This window comes from Ctenocephalides felis, unplaced genomic scaffold, assembly GCF_003426905.1.
Source record: "Ctenocephalides felis isolate EL2017-DRISC unplaced genomic scaffold, ASM342690v1 CF-g0.4_SCAFFOLD_01886, whole genome shotgun sequence".
Lineage (NCBI taxonomy): Eukaryota > Metazoa > Arthropoda > Insecta > Siphonaptera > Pulicidae > Ctenocephalides > Ctenocephalides felis.
This window is the reverse complement of record NW_020538040.1, coordinates 94,888,840-94,905,239: the sequence shown is the minus strand read 5'-3', so window position 1 is coordinate 94,905,239 and position 16,400 is coordinate 94,888,840. Positions and strand designations below refer to the sequence as shown.

Sequence of the window (16,400 nt, the reverse complement as noted above, 5' to 3'; positions counted from 1 at the left end):
AAATTGCACCTGAAAAAAATTATTTGTATGTACATATCTTTGAAAATCATACATATCTCACAATTAAACATAGGCGATGATTGGAAGAGGTAGAACGTTTCATAAAATATATTCTTTAAATCACTTAAATCAATATATGCATTTTTAAAATAACTATACTACATGTAAAAACATTATTTAAAGTTTTAGAAAAAATACAATAGTTGCCTTTTCCTGATGAGATTAAGTCGAATTCACTTACATAATTCATCTAAAAAAATATTTTATATAAGAGTATAATACCATCAGATAGTTAGATACGAATATACCATTTTTTACATTTTTTAATTATTTTTATTTTCTGATTGCATCGAAATATTACGAGAAGCATATCACTAAAATTTGATTCCTCATGTATTATTTAGATATATATATATAATTCGCAAAACTAATAGAGCCATGTAAACTAATAGAAACATCATGTACTTTTCTACTTTCGCCGTCAAGTTTTATAACGACTGAAAATTCAATAATCCAAGTTTAATTGGTTATATTTCTTTTTACAGTTATAGATAATTCTATAATAAGTATTGTTTGAGTGCTAAGTCAGTTTCTATTCTTGTTTTTGTGTGCTGTCGATGTCGATATCGATAGAGCCGCAGACCTTATCAATTTCACTTATCGTTATGTGAAACTACTTTGATTGAGTTAGAATTTGTCACTGAGCTTTATCAAGGTCTTGTATCATGAAAACAGATCGGTTGCGAAATAACTGGCATAGCATTCTGACACAAAAATACTAGAATACCTACTCAAAACGTCTTTTATGACCGTGCGATGACCTTTGAAACGAACGTTCATTAGTATCCGTATATCCGATTGATTTACTTTTAACACGTTTAATTACTACAGAAGTAATATCAAACGAACGGCTATCGCTTAAAGTTTATTATGAAGTAAGAATTGTAACAAGCAAAGAAGTATAAAGTATTTACTCTGTAAATAACAGCATCTCAAATTTTCCGACAAAAACCGGAATAAAAAGCGTGATGATATGCTATGTTTTCAGTTTTTTTCGATCTATTCGACAACCTTTAGGAATATGTAAATGCAGTTTTCTTGTCGTTATTCTTTTCCACCTGACAATTCACCTGGTTTTTATTTGAAGCTTTTACGTGCACCGGAAGTTTAAAAAATTAGAAGTATAAAATAGTATAATAGTAATTAATGTTATAATTCAGTTTATGTAACATTTAATAGAGTAGAACATAAAAAGTATATAAAATTAAAAAAAGTATGCAAAAGCCAATATGATGTAGAACATCGAAACGAATTAGCATATAAAATTGAATAATATATAATAAATGGTTAAATGTTAAGTAACAATGTAATAAAATTAAGTAGTAATCTATTTATCAATGTGATATGAGACTAAATGACCTGGTCATAAAAAATGATCATCAAATTATATTGTATAAGAGGACGTTATTTTTAACTTAATTTTGTTTATTAATTTTATTTGTTTCTAAATTTTTCTTTTCGTTTATAAAGGATTATTTTAGATGAATTGATATGAATAGGTCTTTCGGATTTCTTAATATTTGGTCTCAATGTCCTTGATATATATATATATATATATATATATATATATATATATATATATATATATATATATATATACATGGTCTGTTCAAAAAGTACCCGGAATTACTAATAATTAAATTTCGCGGGTCTGGAGTGTCTGATTGTCAAAATTTTTTTTTTATTGTGTTGGTATACATGCCCCTAAAGTATGATGAAATTTTCAGCTATATTCACTGTTTACTTTGTCTGTGGTAGTCGCTAAGGTTCGACGTGTTTTTCTGAGCTCGGCGATTTTTACAATGGAAGAATTGAAAAGTCAAAGAATTTGTATTAAATTTTGCGTAAAAAATGAAATAAAGTGTTGCAAAGTGCAAAAATTCACCAGATATGGCTCCGTGTGACTTTTTCCTATTCCCAAAGTTGAAGAGACCCATGAAAGGACGGCGGTTTTCCTCGATTGAAGAAAATCGCTGAGAGTGCTCAAGGACATATCAAAAAGTGAATATCAAGGGTGCTTCGAAAATTGGAAAAAACGCTGGCATAAGTGTATTATATCTGGGGGGGACTACTTTGAAGGGGACCACATTAATGTAGACGAATAAATAAATATTTTTTTGAAAAAACGAAAATTACGAAAACTTTTTGAACAGATATATATTTGTAATATTTTTGCAGCCCAACCGTCGAATTAAAAAAAAGATTAAATAACAAAATTATGATATCATTAATTTCATGAAAAGTAATTCAATACAGTTTTAGAATCTTTCATTCGTTATATTTCTTCTCTGTTTTTCTTTACCCTTTCGTTCTCGCAACTTTCTCCCACTCTCATACACGTGCGTTGCCTACACTGCGCTGTACTTTTAACCTTGAACAGTGCACACAACGCTAGGCTACCAATAACATTAAATATAGAAGGGCAATATGTGCTCCTTCTATTTTTCGTTTGTTAATTAATAGTATTTTATTATTTTACACAAATTTAGTGCACAATCAATTTTACATCATAATTAATGTTTCCTGTTTTTCCTGGTTTGGTATGTATAATTTCCTCCTTTTATATATTCATATTTATCATCATCTGTGTATTTATGTTAAATGTTTTTTAGATTACTGAATGATGACACACATCAAGTGTCGAAACGTTTAATGGAATAAATAATTTTGTTATTTAATCTTTTTTTTAATTCGACGGTTAGGCTGCAAAAATATTACAAATATGTATCAACGTCGACAAAACTTTCATCATATATATAAACGAAAATCACTATAAAAATGACCTTTTTGTCAGTATAAAAAATAATTTTGTTATTTGCTTGTCTTAAAAAAAATTATGCTCTAATTAAATTACTAACACTAATTAAAAACAATGTTTAAAAACAATGATGTTTTTTGTTTTGGCATTTCAAACAAACTAGCTTATACACACATAAAATTTAGTTTTGATCATAAAATGGGAACTATCATTTTATTTACACATTCCGTCAATGATATAAATGAGTCAAACATAATGCTAGGTGCTTGCTTTCAATAATTATCTTTTCAAAAATAATTCTCATAATTATTTTCTTTTTATAAAATATAAAGCTTGTTATTTCATTAATGCAATCTGATATCCCACCTGATTATTCAGGTGCAGTAAATTGAATGCTATTCTTCAATGTATTCAATGAAGCGTATTACAATTGAATGTCTTTAATAGACTTCTGTCTTTCTTGTCTATGTCAATTATGATATTTCCATTTTGAAATAAATTGGGATATATTTATAGCTTCTAAATATCATTATATTCAATGAAAACAAATACAGAAGATAAATTTATTATATAAATTTATATTTGTTTGTGAATGTGTTTTATATCTTGCCGAAATGAGCTCATTAATTTTGATGTGCGAAATACTTATAAAGATAAGTCATGATTCTGCTATTTTACTGTATGAATTGTGATCATATGATGTACGATAGACCTTCGCAAAATTTTTAATCTGAATGATGATGAAATTTAGAGCAAATATGTTTCGGTGTACTATCAGCGGCTACGAGAAAATAACAAGCGTCAATGTCTTTATTATATCCATATTTGATTTTCGTTTAATTATCATTGACGTAACTAAATTAGACTTGATATTAAACTTCACTATATATATATACACAAAAAAAAATTTAAGCTTAATATTTTTGATTACTTTTTTGGAGTTCTAGTTATAAAGTTATATAAATTCCTATATGAATTAATTTGTCTATCGAAGTAGTTAGTAGTAACTTGATTTCTTGAATTTTTCTAGGTTTTGTTAGTTTTACTAGTATATTTGAATTTTAACTATCAAGTTATAAATAAAAAATAATATTTATAATAAATTCTAACTAAACGGACCCGTAATCTAATTTTATATAAGGGAATTATATATTTTATGCAAGGGAATTTATCAAGAATTAGCTTTTAGAAATGAATTTTTATAGGTATCAGGTTAGAATAATGCTTATAACAATTGACTCTAATCTTTTCTTCAAGCTAAGTTTGTTTCGAGTTTTCTCACAATATAGAACTTTTCACGAATAGATGAATTGATTAGATTTTATACAACAATCATTTTTATATTTAACGTTTTTTGGTTATTCCAATTAGTTTTTGAAAATTTACTTCAATTATATTAACAATATAACTTTCGATATTTTTAAGATTTAATGAATTTAATTAAACAAGTCAAATAATAGGTTCGGCAGAAATAATGGATAATAATTTTGTGCTAATAATTTTAAATATTAAATGACAACATTAACCAAAAGTTTGTGTGTTGCTAACACATTTACAATATATTAAAGTTTATTTGTGAAAAATAACATTTTACAAATAGTGTCCCTTGTTTGCGATACAGAGGGTTTGGTGATCTGTTGTTCACCTGTATGTTGAGGTGAGTGTGTTGAATCACCTGTTGTTATTTCAGGCGGTATCTTTGCCATTTTTGCTCTAATTACTTTTTTAAGGTATGGATGGTTTGAGGACAGTTACTGTACAATTTTTATGTGATAACCCATAGAACGGAATCATATAGAGTTATATGGGGCGAGAGCGCTGGTCATGTTATGTCACTGACTGTAATCTGTGAAAAATGGCTCATCCTATTGAAACCATATCCCACCATTGGGTTGCTCCAATTTAGGTTGCTCGAATTTCTGAGAACATAACGAGCGGATCCAACTGTTACAGCAGTATCATTCTTTTCATAGAAGTAATGTCTACACTCAAAAATTCAGACACCATCGAAGAATTACCTGACATTGACACGTTTTTGAGAATAATAGTGTAAATAGTGTAGTGAAACTTTATTAATTAGTGCACCTATAGAGCTCCAATACATTTTTCTACCCCCATCCATACAAAAACGATGGTAGTCGGAATTCCATACACTATTTCTGCCGGATTCTTTAGTACAAACTGTATCTTTGTTTTCGTTTTTTAGTGTAAATATTGTATTCGAAAGTGTAATAGTTGAAAGTTCGAGCAGTTCTCAATTCGTTTGAAACTATTTTGTTATTCTATCCTTGCAATCTTCAAACAATGTAGCAGAGCACACAGTGCGGGTAGTTAATTAAGATCTTACAAAATATAATGATTACGCGAATTCAAATAGTTGATTTGTAGGTTTCAATAACGTTTTCTATAACTATTTTTGTATATTTCGAATAAAAATAAAGAAAGCAAAGTTGAAAAAGCGTTTTTGCCAAAATATTCATTCACAAATACTGGTCGCTTACCAGGTCGTTGTTCTATAGTTTGTTGGAATATTGCTAAATCTGCGTTATTTCTAGACAAGCGTAGGTGTACAGCGGGTTCTTGCATGTAAACATCATGTAGAGCTGTCGAAAGATGCCTCTTGATATATACGCAACTTAAACCGAATGATGGTCATAGTCAGGATAAAATTTATTGTCGAAGCAAATTCTGCTAGCAAATAATACTTTCAAATTGATCATTTATAAGAATTAGGGTAGGGCGGGGCACAAAGATCCAAATTGACTTTGAGCAATTATATTGTGACCAAACCAATTATGTAACAACAAATAACACATATCAAACAAACAACTATCTGACAATGTAAAACTGCCAGCTAATTTATCATTGCAGAAATGTGTTTTTTGCTGTTATCAAAAAATTTGGCACCTGGTCTTTTTTACCCCACAGTTGCTAAGATGGGACGGCCAGGGGGCAAACAGGTTCAATGTCTTATTTCTAATTTTAAGAGGATTTTACGAAATAATAGCTACATCATAACTACTTTCTATACATTTAATAAATATCTTCTTACTTGTATTTATTTGTCAAAAAAAATTATATTAATTACAATTTCATATGTCAGTCAACTTAATAGTCCCCGTATTAATTGTCAAGATCAACAGCACGACGCCAAAAATATTTTTAAAACTCTGACAAATATTCTATTGTTTGTCGTAGACGGCCTATAAATATATTTTTGGTAACAGAACTTTTTTTTTTTTTTTTTTTTTTTATATTTGACTTCGTTATATAACATTTGGTCATATACAAACATAATGAATATACATTAAGAATAAATACATAACATCTTATTACTAAATTAAAATTATATAACTAATTTAGATTTTACAATAAATTCATATAATATTTTATAATTTCTTTCATTTCTTATTATGCAAATCCAAGCAATTGGTTTTATTATACTTTTGTCGTCATAATATTTGTCCAGCATTTCTTCTCGTTGTTTTATATACCTGCTACATTTCATAATAATATGTTCTATATTTCCGTCTTCTTCTCCACATTCACAGATAGCTGAAGACCTAATACCTATTTTATATAAGTGACTTGGAAAATTGCCATGGTTTAATCTGATTCTACTTAACGTAGTTACAAATTTTCTATCTTCATTTTTAAGACTTTTAAACCAAGTTTTTTTTCTAATTTTATTCTCTATAGTCTTATATGTTTTTCCCTTTACCGTGTCATCCCAAATTTTTTGCCATTCCTCTTCCACATTTCTTTTACTTATGTTTTCCACATCACTTTTCAGCATAATGTCCATTTTTTCTCCTTGTTTCGTTGCTAATTTTGCTAATTTATCCACCTTTTCATTTCCCTCTATTCCATTATGTCCTCTGATCCACGTAATTTTTATCTCATTTCCTATCAATTTTATATTTTCTAACTCGCTTCGAATTTCTGTATAAATTGCTTCCTCAAAAAGATTTTTTTTGTTTATGCTTATTAATTTTTCTACACAACTTTTACAATCGGTATATACAATTGCTCTTCTTATGTTAAAGTTTTTAATATATTTTACCGCTTCTCCTATAGCTACTAATTCCGCAGTATATACTGAAACAAAATCTGGTAGTTTTATCAATTTTTGAAATTCTTTCTTCTCATGGATCATGGCACACCCTACTTCATTATTTACTTTAGAGCCATCTGTGTAGATTTCCTCATATCCTCTACTGTTTATAATATTTGTCTCTTCATTATTAATATTGACAAAAAATTGTTTACCTTCATCAAACCATAATTTTTTAAGATTAACGTTGTTTTCATATATCTTATAAACATTAGTTTTCTTCATGAAATTCAAACTGTCTACCATAATATTTTGCTTATTATCCCAAAATTTATTATTCTCCATTAATTTTTCCAATTCTTCTAATCCACTAATAATATTTGGCTCTCTTCTTAATATCTTCTTATAAATATATTTATGGATTAAATATTTCCATCTTAGTTTTAGAGGTAATTCTCCACTTTCAACTAACATTGCATTTATTGGCGTGGATTTCATTGCGCCAATACATATTCTGATACATCTATATTGTACTTTATCCAACACCTTTACATGTGGACTACTGTGATAAGCAATGCTACCATAATCTAAAATTGGTCTAATCAAAGTTTTATATAGCTCTAAACTCGTTTGTGGATGAGCACCCCACCATGTTTTGTTCACCACTCTTAATAGGTTTATCCTTTTTTCTATTTTCTTTTTAATATCTTGTATACATTCTTTAAATTTCAATTTTCGATCCAACTTGACTCCTAAAAATTTATTACTATTTTTAACCGCTATTGAATGCTCTTCCGTACTAATATGAGTTGGTAAATCATTCAACCTATGTCTTGTGAATACCCCTATCGAGCTTTTCTCATCCGACAGTTCCAAGCCTTTATCCCTCAACCATCCATGAAGTTTTTTAATATTTTCCTTCATAATATTAAACGCTAGATTTAAATCCCTTTGTTCTACATAAATGAGTATGTCATCTGCATATTGTATAATATTCGTACCTCTTACCCAAATATTATCTATATCTCTTACATATATAGCATACAATAATGGGCTAAGTATACCTCCTTGTGGTAGTCCTTTATTCACTACTCTTTCACCAATTATTTTGTTATCTTTCTTAACTATTATATTCCTTTCATATATATTAAATGTTAAGGCTGACACCAATCGGAATGGTAATCCTATTTTAATTAATTCTTGGAACATTATACTTGGGACGACATTATCATATGCCCCTTTAATATCGCAAAAGAGTGCCACCACATAATTATTTCTTGAAAATGCCAAATTAATATCAACCATTAATTTACATAAATTATCCTTCGTACTCAGCCCTCTTCTGAATCCGTATTGACTTTTAGATAATATTTTATTTTTCTCTACAAACCACTCCAATCTTCTCTTTATCATTAAATCTTTGGTTTTAGCAACACACGATGCTAGTGATATAGGTCTGTAATTATCTGTATTATCTGCATTTCCATTTGTCTTTTTAAAGAGAATTATATTATATTTATTCCAGTCTCTAACTATTTGTGTATCCAACCAGTACTTATTGATTAATTTTAATAGCACTTCCTTACCTATATTTGGTAATTCAGATAACATAACGTAATGAATATTATCTATTCCTGGTGCAGTGTCTTTTCTCCTATTCATTGCGACGTCCATCTCCCATATATTAAACGGTTTCATGACTTCTTTGATATAGTTTTTATCTTTCAAGTATTGCAATCTCATACAACTATCCTTTACTCCCATTGGGGCTATTTTATTCAATAACATATCTATCCAATTGTTGTCGCATCTTTTATTTTCTTTTTCAGTATCTTCTCCAATATTTTTCAATCTTTTAATCATACTATATATTTGCTTGGTTGGTGTGTTTGGGTTCAGAGTTTTAATGTAGTTATCCCAGCTTTCTTTTTTCTTTTGCTTTAACTTTGCTCTTACCTCATTTTTAACAAGATTACATTGTAAATAGTTTTCTAAGTTCATATTTTTCCTATATTTTTTTTCTGCTTCTCTCCTTTTTTTAATTAAGGTGTTACATTCTTCATCCCACCAAATTTGTTTTATTATCCTTTTTTTTACTATTCCTTCAGTTTTTGGGATACTCTTCATTGCTGCTTCATTAACAATATCCACAAAAGTGTCATAATTTATTTCTTTTTTTGAAATCTTAATTGTTTCAATTTTCTCTTCAATTTCTTTTCTATATTGCTCCCAATTAGCCTTACTACACCTCCATTTTCTATTAGATGTAGTTTCATCAAAGATCTTTTTTTCATTTAATTCCATTATTATTGGATAATGATCTGAGCCTAGATCATCATTATACATATCCCATACTATTTTATGTGCTATGTCTGAAGAGCAGATAGTAATATCAACTATTGATTTACATATTCTATTACTAATTACTTTATTATTATCGTTTAATATATAAAGTTGGTTCTCCTCTATCGCTTCCAGTAGTCTACGTCCTTTTGTATCTTCATAGTCACAACCCCAAGCTTGACTATGGACATTAAAATCTCCTCCAATTATACAGGGTTTTTTAATTCCATTCAGTAAACTATTCCATTGCCCTTCTGAAATATTAGCCTTTGGTGAAACATATAATGATACACATACTATTTTCTTACTTCCTAATAATATTTCTGCAGCACACATTTGACACAAATCCATATTAATGTATTCCCTATTGATTTTATATTCTTTAAACTTCATATTTTTATTAATCAATATAGCAGTTCCTCCTTTTCCATCTAATCTGTCTTCTCTAATTAAAATAAAATTTTTAAACTTGTATTCCTGAGTTATTTTAAACCAAGTCTCAGATATCAAAATAACATCAATGTTTTCTTCATAAATAAAATTCTCTAAACTTTCTCTATTTGACGGTAAAGATCTTGCATTCCATTGCATAATTTTAATATTTTTATTTTTAAATTTTTTCATATTTAAAATATTAGTTTTATTTTTTTCCATAATAACTCTACTTGCCATAATTGTTTTGTTGTTGAATTTATTATATTTTAAACTATTATTCCGTACCTGTATCTTCAATAACATTGCCTATTTTATTAGTTTCCATCACTGCTTTTTCAGTACACAATGATTCTATTTCTTCTTCCAGGGCTGTCCATATATTCTCTGTGTTTATCTCTGTTTTATAACTTAATCTGTGCCTTATTTTGTTAAAAATTTCTTTGAATTGTTGCTTCATCTTCCTTTTTTTTTCTTTTTCATCTTCATTTTTATTTGGGTTATTTTCTTCACTATTGTATTTCGTTACTTCCTTTCTCCTTTCCTTGTATTCTTCTGCATTTATTCTTTTTTGTCTTCCTTCAAATCTTAATGTCGTGTGCTTAGGTTTTCTAATTTTCAATATATTTTCTTCATTAATTTCTACTTCTTTTTCTTTAATATGATTTAACATTTCAAACTTGTTATTATTAAATCTTTTTAATTGATTATCTGATTGTTTAATTAATGAAGGAAATACATTTTGATAATCTCTGTTATAAAATTTGGTCTGTACTATATCTGCATATGTTCTCTTACGCAATATTTGCTTAGCTTCACTTATAGAAATATTCTGATATGCTTTCAACTCCTTTAATTTTTTATTATATAAATACGTTTGACAATTTCTATCATTCGCTTGATGATTATTTCGGCATAAAGCACATATTTCTATTTGGCTCACACATTCTTTTACATCATGTTCATCCGAACATTTTCTACATCTTTGCCTGCCCTGGCACTGAAGACGAATATGGCCGAACCTCCAGCATTTGTGGCACTGTATAACATTTTCAATAAAAGGTTGAACCTCGCAAGCTACTGAATGAATAAATACATTTTCTGGAAGATAACTGCCCCTGAACCAAATCTTCACTCTTTGTGTTTTATAGCTGCTATTATATGCCTTTTTATTTTTAATACACTTCACTTTAATAATTTCAACATCCGTTTTAATGCAACTCATGATTTCATCTTCTTCAATCTCTGGGTCTACATTAAATATAATACCTATTCTCGTAGTTTTATGCTTCGGAATATAAGTTTTAATATTATACTCGTCCAGTAATTTCTGTTTTACCACTGTATTAGCACTCTTCCAATCATTAAAACATATTTTTATTTTATTTATACCTATAGCTGCAACATTACTTATCTTATTACTAACACTTGACACTTTTGTATGTAAAATTCTTCCTAACGCCATTGGATGTAGTCTACCCAAATTTTTATCTTTTGATTCTGCATATATAACAAATGGACCTTCGTTCCTTTCATCATAATAGAAAAACTCCTCTTCATAGGTTTTTTTATTTAAATTAATATCCATTTCTTCATTTACTTCACTTGCCCAATCGATATTTACATCGTTTTCATTAATTCCATCATTATTAGTTTTCTCTAAACGTGTTTTGTTAACTTGTACTTTAATGTCACCTTTTTTCCTTATCACACTTAACTTTTCGCGATTCTTATCAAATATTTTATTACTTAACAATCTTCTTTTCTTTCTAAAATCTATTACTCCCTTTTTAATACTTTTCTTATTACCTTTTTTATATTCACAATTTTTAACTAAATTAATTTCACTAACTTTTGTTTCATTAATATTATTATCCAAATCATTTATTTCATAATCACTAATGTCATCCATTTCGTATTCAAACTCTTCTATTGACGTAATTCTGTTATCAACTGGATTCAATTCACAATCCTCAAAATCATGATGACCACTGTCATCGTCGTCACTTTCCTGGCCGTACTGGCCAGATTCCATTGTTCACTTACTGACTCACTCGCTCTTATCAGATTATGTAAATTTATTTACCGATGTGTATCGCACGAATGCTCGATGCCGTAACAGAACTTCGCACCAGGAATTTACGATATCTAGAAAAAATTCCCGAGGCAAAGAACGGTGAAGATATAATATATATATATATATATATATATATATATATATATATATAAATTAACCTTTCATATGCACTTTTTTCACGAATATTGCTGCAATTGAAACGTGCTTTGTGCACTTTATCATGACAAATTGTACACTTGATATTTATTTATTGTTAATTTAAATTAATTTATTTTATATAAGGGATATAAAGTTGCTTATTGATAACAAACACTTTTTCAAAAATTCGGGGAAATCCGCGGTGAAAGTCCTGAGACCAGGACAAGTTTTTCTCCTGAAAAAATCCGAGAAGCTAAGTCAATATACGAGACGTATTGTCACCTTATAATTAGTATATATGATTTATTTTGAATATAAAATAGACTCATGTATTAGGTACTCTATTATCAGACTATGGTTATTATTGATTACACCATGAACAGTTAATTACATAGTATAATACTATTCGAAAAGTTAAAATGAAAGGCGTAACACCGATTAGCATTTATTGTTTCTGTCTTACGCGATAAAAAGCTTATGATGGGAAGTTATGTTTAGATAACATATGACAAGAGATGAATTCTTTATTGTATTTATAATAAATTAAACTTTATCGACTTTTGAGATTATATTTTTTTTTTATTTTTAACATCAATCAGAACCTTACGTCTTATGAGCTGTTGGGCTGAAACTTCTTACTTCGTATTTTTAGATAGTAACCCAATGGTTAATCCATCCATATTTGATGATTTTTGTTATTAGAATTAATCTAATAATGCTGACTTTTTATTGGTGCAGCAATGCCGGGCATGGGCTATTTACACTTGGAAACATATTGCTATCTATATTTCCATGTGAAAATCGTTGTCACTGCTGCCTGACAACAGGCTGCTCGAAGAGGGTATCGAACCCGGGACCTCTGAAACAAGCCCCGTCGCTCTTAACCGCTTACCTACGGGCGAGCCCGAGACTATAAATGAACGCCTGTCTGAATATTTATCGAACAATATGTTACTGTTACATGATTTTTTTTAAAAAGGAGTCAATCAATGATTACGCTTGAGTGTTTGCATATATACAATTAAGAATTCATCCTTATCTATAATTTCATCTCTTTTATTAAGAACTAGTAATGTATTACATTATGACAAAATTGAAATTTCAATTTTTGTTTTTGATGAAGATGATCAAGTTATTTTCAACCTTTTTTCTGAAGCTGGGACAATTCACGTCCCAAAGTACTTCGTAAAAGTGCAGAAAAACTAGTTATTAATTTTCTTTTTCAAATTTTGATTAGGATTCTTAACTTTTTAGCAAATATTTGGTATTCGGTATTTAGTTGCAAACCCACTATTCATACGCTTATTACATCATACTATAGAGTAGAAGTCTAAAATTTATAGTTTTGTGCTAATTTTGCTTGCTTATAAATTAAAAACAATAAGAAAACAATATCCGTAATATTATTTGTTTAAAATAATGTTATATGAGGTCGAAAGCATATTTAAAAAATATACAAAGTTTTCAGAAATTTTTAGTTTGTTGAAATTTCAACAGAAGAATAACTTCCAAAATTTTCTAACTCATCATCGAAATAATTTAAAAATTTTCTGATCAATATTTAATTTTGAGCATACTATTTCTTCCTTTCTAAAGATTTGTACCTACTTCTCATTTGAATCATAAATTTTATTATGTTTATTAATTTTATTCAACTTACATTTGTTTGCAATACATTATGTTCCCAATTTACTTTAGATACATTAGTAGTAATAATACAAACCTACTTTTGCCACTAATTTGTTGGATACGAAACCACGAAGTTGTTTGTGTATTATTTGCGATGTGTAAGTAATGATTCATTTTGCGAACACATAATTTTGTCAGCTGGCAGTGTCAAGTTCTTATATTTGGAACATTGTGAATATGATTTTGTCAAATGATATCAGCTTTCTCAATTTTTACATTGTTAGCCTATCCGCGTTTACTAACTGGTTATCAAAACGAAAATTATAGCGCTGCCACTGTTAAAAATCAACACAATAACTGATAAGGCCTTACTTATCGAAACAGATTAGAAAACTCGTGAGCCGTTTTATTAGTAAAATTCACAAATCGACCATAACAGGTCATCAAAGTTTTCATGCTACTTCACTGGGAAGTACTTACTTATTACATCAGTTTTCAGAATCCTATGTACAACGAACTCCTCGGTTTTCAAAAGCATTTAAGGGGGTGTTCTAGTGTAGAACGATGAATTTTAGGTCATTTTTAAAGTGTCGTAAAAGAAAGCAATGAATGTTTTTATCATCCATTTTTTTACCACTTGTTCATTAATATTATTAAAATACAAAACAAAAATTAAAAGAATAAAAAGTTGAAAATTGTAAAAACTGGCAGCTGATGAATTGGGTGGTCTCAAAAAATTGGCACCTCAGTCTTGACATGATTTCAGTCCTCCTAGCCATCGGAAATGCAAAAAATGAAAAGATTATTAATCAATGATGTCGCAATCGCCCGAACTAGCGATGAGTAAAGAAAAAAAATTTTCACAAATTGGTGACTGTTTGAAAAAAAAGTGTTTTTTTAACTGTTTTTTTGAGTTTCTCGAATTTTTTAAAAATTGTAAAAATTGGAATTTGGGGATAATCCTAGTTCGGGCTATAGATAGGTCCATAAACAAGACTCTCTGAACATTTCAGGTGAATCGGTCAACTAAAACTCGAGAAATCGTGTCAGTAGTACTGAAAAAGTCTGTTCTGAGAAAAACGCATTTAATGTTTTGCTTTAAGCCAAACTAGTATGAAGACCGAGTCAGTAAAATGCCTATATCTTCAAAAATGATTCAAATTTTCGAAAACCTTCTCGTACCCATATTCTTAGATAGTTAAACTTTGAAAATATGAAATAAAAAAAAATCGATTTTTTTGAATTTCTACACTAGAATACCCCTTAAGTAAAATATTGTATATTTATTTCGTGTGGAAATAATTTATTCAACATTCAGAATTATTACATACTTTTTGATATAATTGATTGAATACGTTTTATTCAGCTCATATAATATCTGCATGATGCGCAAAAAAGTATGAAACAAATTAAGTACTTCATTTAAAGTATGAAACGAATGAAGCAACTTCGCTTATTTTTTAATCGATTCATGGATGTAATCTATATCCATATCACAAAGTTTTTCACATTATTTCACGACGTAATATTTTTAACTTCCTGTAGGGTAAGTCATAGTAATCGCAAAAAAATCGAAAATTTTTATGTATCTTTGCGTTTCAGAGGTTTCTGAACATTTTGGCATACCTTACAAAATAGATGTATGCGTTTCTGTGGGTGTGTGCGGATACAAATTTTCGTCGACGATTTCGCGAACGCGGATCAACAGATTTGAATAAATAAAAAAAACATTCGTTTCTACTGATAAGCAGACATGCTGATTAGTTTTTGGCAAAGACATGTCTAGCCGTTTGGGAGATACGAGGCAAAAAGTGCCAAAAATGCTATTTCAGTTTTTGTAAAGTTCAAAGTTTCTCAAAAATCAAAGTTTTTTTTAATTAGTTTTTGGTTCGGGAAGATCCAGCAATTTGCCTTAAAGCAATTGCGTAAATATTTTTAAATACCAAAACCTTCAGAGTAAATTTATAATTTATAATTTTTAAGTTTTCTAAATATTCATTTTTAACTTATTTTTAATATTTTCTAATTATAAGAATAGAATATATATGTGTACTGTACTTATAGCTACTTGTGTTACTTATAGATAGATATCTCTATGTATGTTTATTTTTATAGTCTCATTAGTCCAAGTTTAACCCTTTTTTCTTGTAAATACATAACTATAGATTTTTTAGTTCTTGGTTCATTTTCCATAATTTAAAGCTCTTATCGTTAAAAAATGTGAAGCTTATTGATTGCCAATGAATTATTAATTTATATTCAGATATATGTATTTATTTATGCAGTTTTAATTATTGTAAAGTCAATATTGAGTTCATCAGTTGGTTCACATGTATATAATTTAAAATTTAAATACAATTTATTGATCATTGTATCATATAACTGTATCTAAATATTTTCATTTTCACATCTATTAATAATAATGCAATTCAATTTTGATTATGAATAATTTACACGAGTTCACAACTTCGCAAACTACAAATCAGAAATTTTATATTACTGTAAATATTGACCTGAACCAATGACACGTTCTTGAATTTGAGATTGATCTAACTGAGAATAAATCAATTCGCGACAGTATTGCAGTCAAAATAAAACGTATAAAACGCTAAATGCATTTCACGTGCGAAAATAATATTACTAAAAATAAACATAAAACATGTATAATTCAACATTTTATCAAGAGCAGTATGATTTGTGATTCAGACTGTCCTGTTTGAAGTATTCTTAGTGACAGCTGAACAAAAAAAAGGTTATTTGAATCTGTTACAAGTTTTATTTCAATTGTGACATTAAATTGGCACTTTGTGGTCAAAAAGAGCAGATTTACGCCATAATTGCTTAAACTAATATGAAATATTTATTTAGAATATATAGCGTTTTTATTAAGAATTGAAAAATAATAGAAG

The 16,400-nt window shown here is 28.5% G+C and overlaps 1 protein-coding gene across 2 annotated transcripts in view; it reads left to right on the top strand.

The window, feature by feature from the left end:
- LOC113378424 (protein cycle-like) overlaps positions 1–16,400 on the top strand; it is a 322,860-nt gene that overhangs the window by 172,960 nt on the left and 133,500 nt on the right. The gene's annotated exons all lie outside the window — the stretch shown is intronic.